The following is a 5,963-nucleotide window of genomic DNA, read 5'->3' on the forward strand; positions in this document are numbered from 1 at the left end:
GAAGTCAGATAAACTAAGGGAGGAAATTGAAATATTACAGGCAAGAGTGCAGGCAAACAGGATGATTACCACTGTGCTCACTAACCCATTCAAACATTCCTCCTCATCCCTGCAGCGATCTGGGTTAGTAATGGTGTTTTTTGCTGCCATGGCGTGGAAGCAGTGACATTAAAAGGCGACAGGATCGGTAATGAGTCGTTAAAAGAGAAATTTGGAGCTTTACTGATCCGTTTCCATACCAACTGTCTTAGCTGTGGGGATTGGATCCTCTCGATGTTTGGGAGGGGGGTGTTGTGAGGAGGAGCTGGGGACGGGTGTAATGGGATTTGAAGAAGTGCTTCTGGGTGGAACTTCAACACACACACACACACACACACATAACACATATGACAAAACCTTTATATTTGTGTGTGTGTGTGCTTGTTTTAAGCTAATCTTCAAAGCCTTTACATTTTGCAGAAATCCATCATGACAGACAGAGAGCAGTGAGCCTGCAGCGATTTGTATATTTCTGACTGATTCTCGTCCTCTCCTGTTGTCCTCTTTCGCTGCCTTTTGTTCTGGACACGTACATAAACAGTCCAAGATAGGGTGGGAAAAAATGTACTCACATTGAGCGGTTGCCACTGCCACGTTGCCATGACAACCAGGCGTTTGGAAAAATCAGCGTGATGCCAACTCTCATCCAGGATCACATATGGGCTTGTGTTGTGTTTGTGGAGGGCGAGGAGAGGGGAGACAAATATGCTGGCAGAAGCAAACAGGCACACATGCTGCATACTGTATGCGTGCATGCGTGTGTTTGTAGATGATATTGCTTTTATATTGCACCAGTCCATCCTTGTTGTTGTGATACAATGCAATGCAATAAACAGAAAATTAGGAATGAGAGACGTGGGAAAAGACAGACACGGAGATAAACAGGGAGGGAAAGATGACGTTGATAAGAGAAATTGGATTTGCGTTAAAGATAGCGGTTCAGTTTTCGCTAAACATCAAAGGCGGGGAGGCTATGAAACTTTAAAAAAAAAGAAGTTTTAATTTCACATGTAATCTCCCACCCTGGGGCCCGTGGGTAAAACAAAACTCTGTGAAGTAGATGAATTTAACTAATCTCTCTCGCACAGCTTCAGGGGATCGCAGAGGCACAAGGATAGAAAATTGCACTGGTGCCGAGGTCGGTGCTTACATTTTATGAAACAGAGACATCTCATTCCACCGAGCATAGATGAAGGTATGTCCCCTGATCCAAAACACAAGAAATAAAACATGCTTTCGAAACCAAATTAGTCTGAGAGGATGAAAAGACGTCTGCACTTACAGGTTGAAAAAATTAGTGACAGCTGTCTCCTGCTCAGATGTTTGGTGTTGTGTTTGGATCAGAGGAGGCTTGGCTGATGTTGCATCGAAACACAATGCTGATTCAGCAGACAGGAGGAATGATGGATGGTGTTTGAGTGTGTGTGTGTGTGTGAGAGAGAGAGAGAGGAGTGTGTGAACTCCAAAAGCAATCCAGTTTAAAGCTTGGGCAATGAATCAACAGAATATTGATCATTTGATTAAGTAGTTTTGAGAGATATTCAATGGATGACAATGTTCGTCAGTCCACCACTTTACTCTCAACAACTATGAAATTTTGTACAGACTCCTCCTCCTCCTCCTATCATTGGGTCAAAACTTCAATTTGTCCAATACCTTATGATTGAAAAAGATCAGTCTAACTAACTTTCTCTGTCCTGCAACTTGATCCAATAGCCTATAGGTGTTCTGGTACCAAGCACACCTTTGGATCACCCCATGCTTGAACACGGTGGCTTGTTATGACTAGCACAGAAGTCCAATAACAAAGCAACATTAAGGTTCAGATCGGGCAGTCACCCTCCTCCAGGTTGCACCATTGTTGAGAGTGTTGAGGTCCCTAGGTGGTATCCTTTCCAGGACCCCATCCAGAGAGTCTAGGAAGGCCGGGTACTCCGAACTACTGTTCAGATCAATCATGAAGGACAACTGAAGGACGTAAAGATGATTATTTATTTTGAAGCTATTAACAGATTCAGAAGCAGGACCACATCTCAAGCATGCCACTTCCATGACATTCCTATAAATACCCTCCTAACTATCTCCTCCTCTTTCACTCTCGTATTCTTCACCCCTCCTGCCCACCACATTTCTTTCTCCTATTTCTTCCATCTGTCATGCCCAAGTGTTACGGTGGATCCCCCGCAGTGCCTCCACAGCGCAGCAGCAGACTGAAGAAGTACAAGAGTTCACGCTTCACACAGAATCTTTTTAACCTTGTTAATAAATAATTTGAATGTATCTTGTTGTTGATTTGGTCCTCTCTAGTGAAATAACAAATGATATGTGATGATTAAGTCTTGACACAAGTCTTTGGTGCTTAGACTCCCCCCGATGGAGCCCAGACAGTGCTGGTGGAGGCTGATGACTGCTGTTGACGGTGGATGAAATAATGAAGTTGTCAAGACATGAGCAGTAGATGGCGAGGTTAAGAGGCGCACATAACCGCAGCATTAATGTAATGACGGTGGAGAGAGAACCATCATTTCCAAAGACAGCAGCAAGATGATGGGCTAACAATGCAGGTATGTCACTGCGCTATTGGACAGATGTGGCCAGCTGATGAAAACAGCTGGTGTCACAATTGATGGCACCAGATAATGACAGCAAGGAAATTAATGTGAGCATGCATGAGAGACGTGAATGGCAGTGTGGAAAGAGCAGTTAAATACAGGACTAACGTCTGTGAAGGTTCTCAGTCGTCCAGGTCATCGCTCTCTGAGAAGAGTTCAGTCTGTTCTGACTCACTGACTGGTGAGGAAACACAGAACTTTCACTAGAGCTATATTCAGTTCCTCTCAGCAACTTTGTTTCTCTTGGTCTCCACGGAGAACTTAAACAGTGCAGCATTCAGCCGGGGCCTTGTGAGTATCTCCACACCTGCCCAGCACCCCTCATCCTGGGACATAGTCTGGCAGCTCCTTTCCAAGAGTTTGGTTCCAGACTCAGTTTGCATAGAAGTGATGCGTTACCAACTAGATCTAGTTGCTTCACCTCCTGTGCTAGTTTTTGTTCCTTTGCTACCAGACAGGTGATGTTCGACATCCTGAGTCTGTCATGCTATGGGTCAGCACAGACAGCCTGCGGATAGGAAGGATCTTCTGGACCATGAGACAAGAAATTGAACACAAACAACAGACAACAAGATGATCTTCAGTTGATGGTTTAATATCAGACCACAGACAATCCCGTTCAACATAGATTGCGTATTTTACATTTCTCTGGACCTCCTCCACTGTATCTCTTATCAGTATTTTGATACCTGAATCTGATCCGTTACTCATCATAGGGCTTCAGGAACAACACCAATATATGTGTCTTGGGCCTTGGGCCTTGCCAAGACTTCTACCAGATATGTCAAACTGATGAATGAATACAAATATCCTTTTACACAGAACATAAAACTTTTGTCACATCCATCTTAACACAATCCTCACACCTGCCACCTTTGCCTGCAGCCCCAGTAATGATGCACCTGCACCCCAATGCCTGTCGCCACTGGTGGTGGGTCACAGGCCTGTACTGTGTTTAGTGATAATTAACAAATGTCAACATGTTGAACTAAGATGCCGAACATGATAAACATGATTATACCTAGCAGTAGCATGCTAAGATTAGCATTTATCTAAGTACAGGCTCACACGCTTTCACCTCAAGCTACTCGAACATGAGGATTTGTTGTTTTTACTCTCATAAACAGCAGTGAAATGGAGTGATTTTACATTACATGCACACTGTACTGCACGTTGGTGTGTTTGCATCTTTTTTTGGCTCTGACACGAACACGCACACAAGCTGGAAAAAGCTGAGATGACCACTTCTCTGCAGCAGTATAGTCCAAATGCTGAGTGAAGACAAAATGTCCAGCTCTGGCTCTGTTTTTATCTCTGAATTGCTTCTTCTTGGATCAGTTTCAAATACAACATTTCGACGCAAAGCATTCAGGCAGTTTTGTCATCAGATATAATCAAAATGTGTGTTTGTTTTTTTGGACGAGTTTTTGTCACCATGAGCCAAAATCAGCCTCAGGCTTTACTGATTTTATTTCACAGCCAGTTTTCGTTTTGGATGTTTCCTCAGAAAGCCGATTAACAGGAGCTGCAGCAATGAGAAAAAAATGGACAAATCAGGAACATTAGTATTGTTTTACCATTTTCTTTTTTATTATTTATCTAATAAACAGATGCCATTTTAGTGTGACAAAATAAAAGACACAACAATAGCTTCCATTCTCCTTATTATGTATTTTAAGTCTCTAAACTGAACATTTTTCTTTCAAAACTCCAACATTTTGGTGTTTTGATTATGTAGAGCTGTCCAAAATCTTCCTCTCAAGGTGTTGACTTGGATCTAAGATGGATTTAAGGTCATAACAGATTATTTATATTGTTTTCATTCAGTGACCACTTGTGCCCTGCGAGCATTGATATCCTTAGCTTATTTCTTTATGTCTTTCCTGTCTCGCCTGTTTATATATTAAATTGATAAGTCTTAAGTCCGGATTCAAGTTTTTGTGTTTTAAGTCCAAAACCACTATGATCATATAACAATATTTAAAGGACCCAAGCTAAATATTCTGCTTTGGCAGCATTGCACTATAGTACCTCACTGCATCAGCAGCTGGTTGTGATCACAAATACAGCAGACCACCACAAGTTCAGGACTACAGAGACCATTACTGCTCTATTTTCCTTCCATAACAGTAGTATGGAAGTGTGGAGTTATTCTTTAATGCCGTAACTGTATGTATAGTACATTAATCTTAATTATGACATTTTTTTTAACTTTTTTATCTGTAGGTTCTCTATTTTTTGTTAATCACTGCACAACTTTTACATCCAAATATGCTCCTCCATGGGTGTGAACTGAAGCCAATGTGAAGTGCCAAAAACTGCAGTTCCTCATATGTCCACCTGAGGCTGGCTACAGAATGAGTCAATCTCCATAAGCCCCCATGTTAAAATGTCCAAGTTCACAGCAGAAATAAACATGTTTACAGCCTGGTACAAAAAACAGTTTTGGTTTCTATAGCTAATTTCCCCATGCAAGACAACTTTAATGAGGGTGAATTTCTATTTAACTCACCTGTCCAAATTATATTAAGGCTTAAAGTTAGCAACATGGCTGCTTTGGTGGTAGGTAGATGGTTGTGCTTTCAGTTTGGTGCCGTTACATATCATTCAGCCTGCCTCAGCTCCAATGAAAAATGAAAATCTTTGCAGATTTTTAGATTAGCCGGGAGGCAGCAGAGGCAGGACTGCCAACATGGAGACGGCCAGAGCCACCAATATTTTATGCTGTCTATAAGTGTACCCTGTGGAAGAGGACCAAGATATAAACAGCTCAGTTTATGGTAACAAAAACATGACAATTATTATTTTCAGGTGATTATACATCAATGAAAACTGAGTTATTCTGTAAATAGTGCCACCTAAATTTGACACAGCGGACATTAAATACTACCAGGTGTATTCTGTCTGTTCAATTTGAAAAAAAATACTGCCTCTTATATCTTAGAGAAACTGTTTGTACCAAGAGGAATCATGTTGTGAAGTATCACATTAATGTCTAACTTGTGCACGCATGGTGCCATACATCACAGTGTGACTGTTTGACTGTGTGAGAAGGTGAATTTAGTGACATTCATTCATCAGCTGAAGAGGTCATGTTTGTCCGCATAGCCCAAATCTAAATGACAAAGTGGTTAACCTGCAGGAAACAAAGTCAAATTCAATCCATCAATGATTAATCACGCAGCTGACAGATAGGGTGTGTGTGTGTGTGTGTGTGTGTGTGTGTGTGTGTGTGTGTGTGTGTGTGTGTGTGTGTGTGTGTGAGAGAGAGAGAGAGAGAGAGAAAGAAAGAGAGAGAGAGAGATGATCAGA

This window comes from Larimichthys crocea, chromosome XVI, assembly GCF_000972845.2.
Source record: "Larimichthys crocea isolate SSNF chromosome XVI, L_crocea_2.0, whole genome shotgun sequence".
NCBI lineage: Eukaryota > Metazoa > Chordata > Actinopteri > Sciaenidae > Larimichthys > Larimichthys crocea.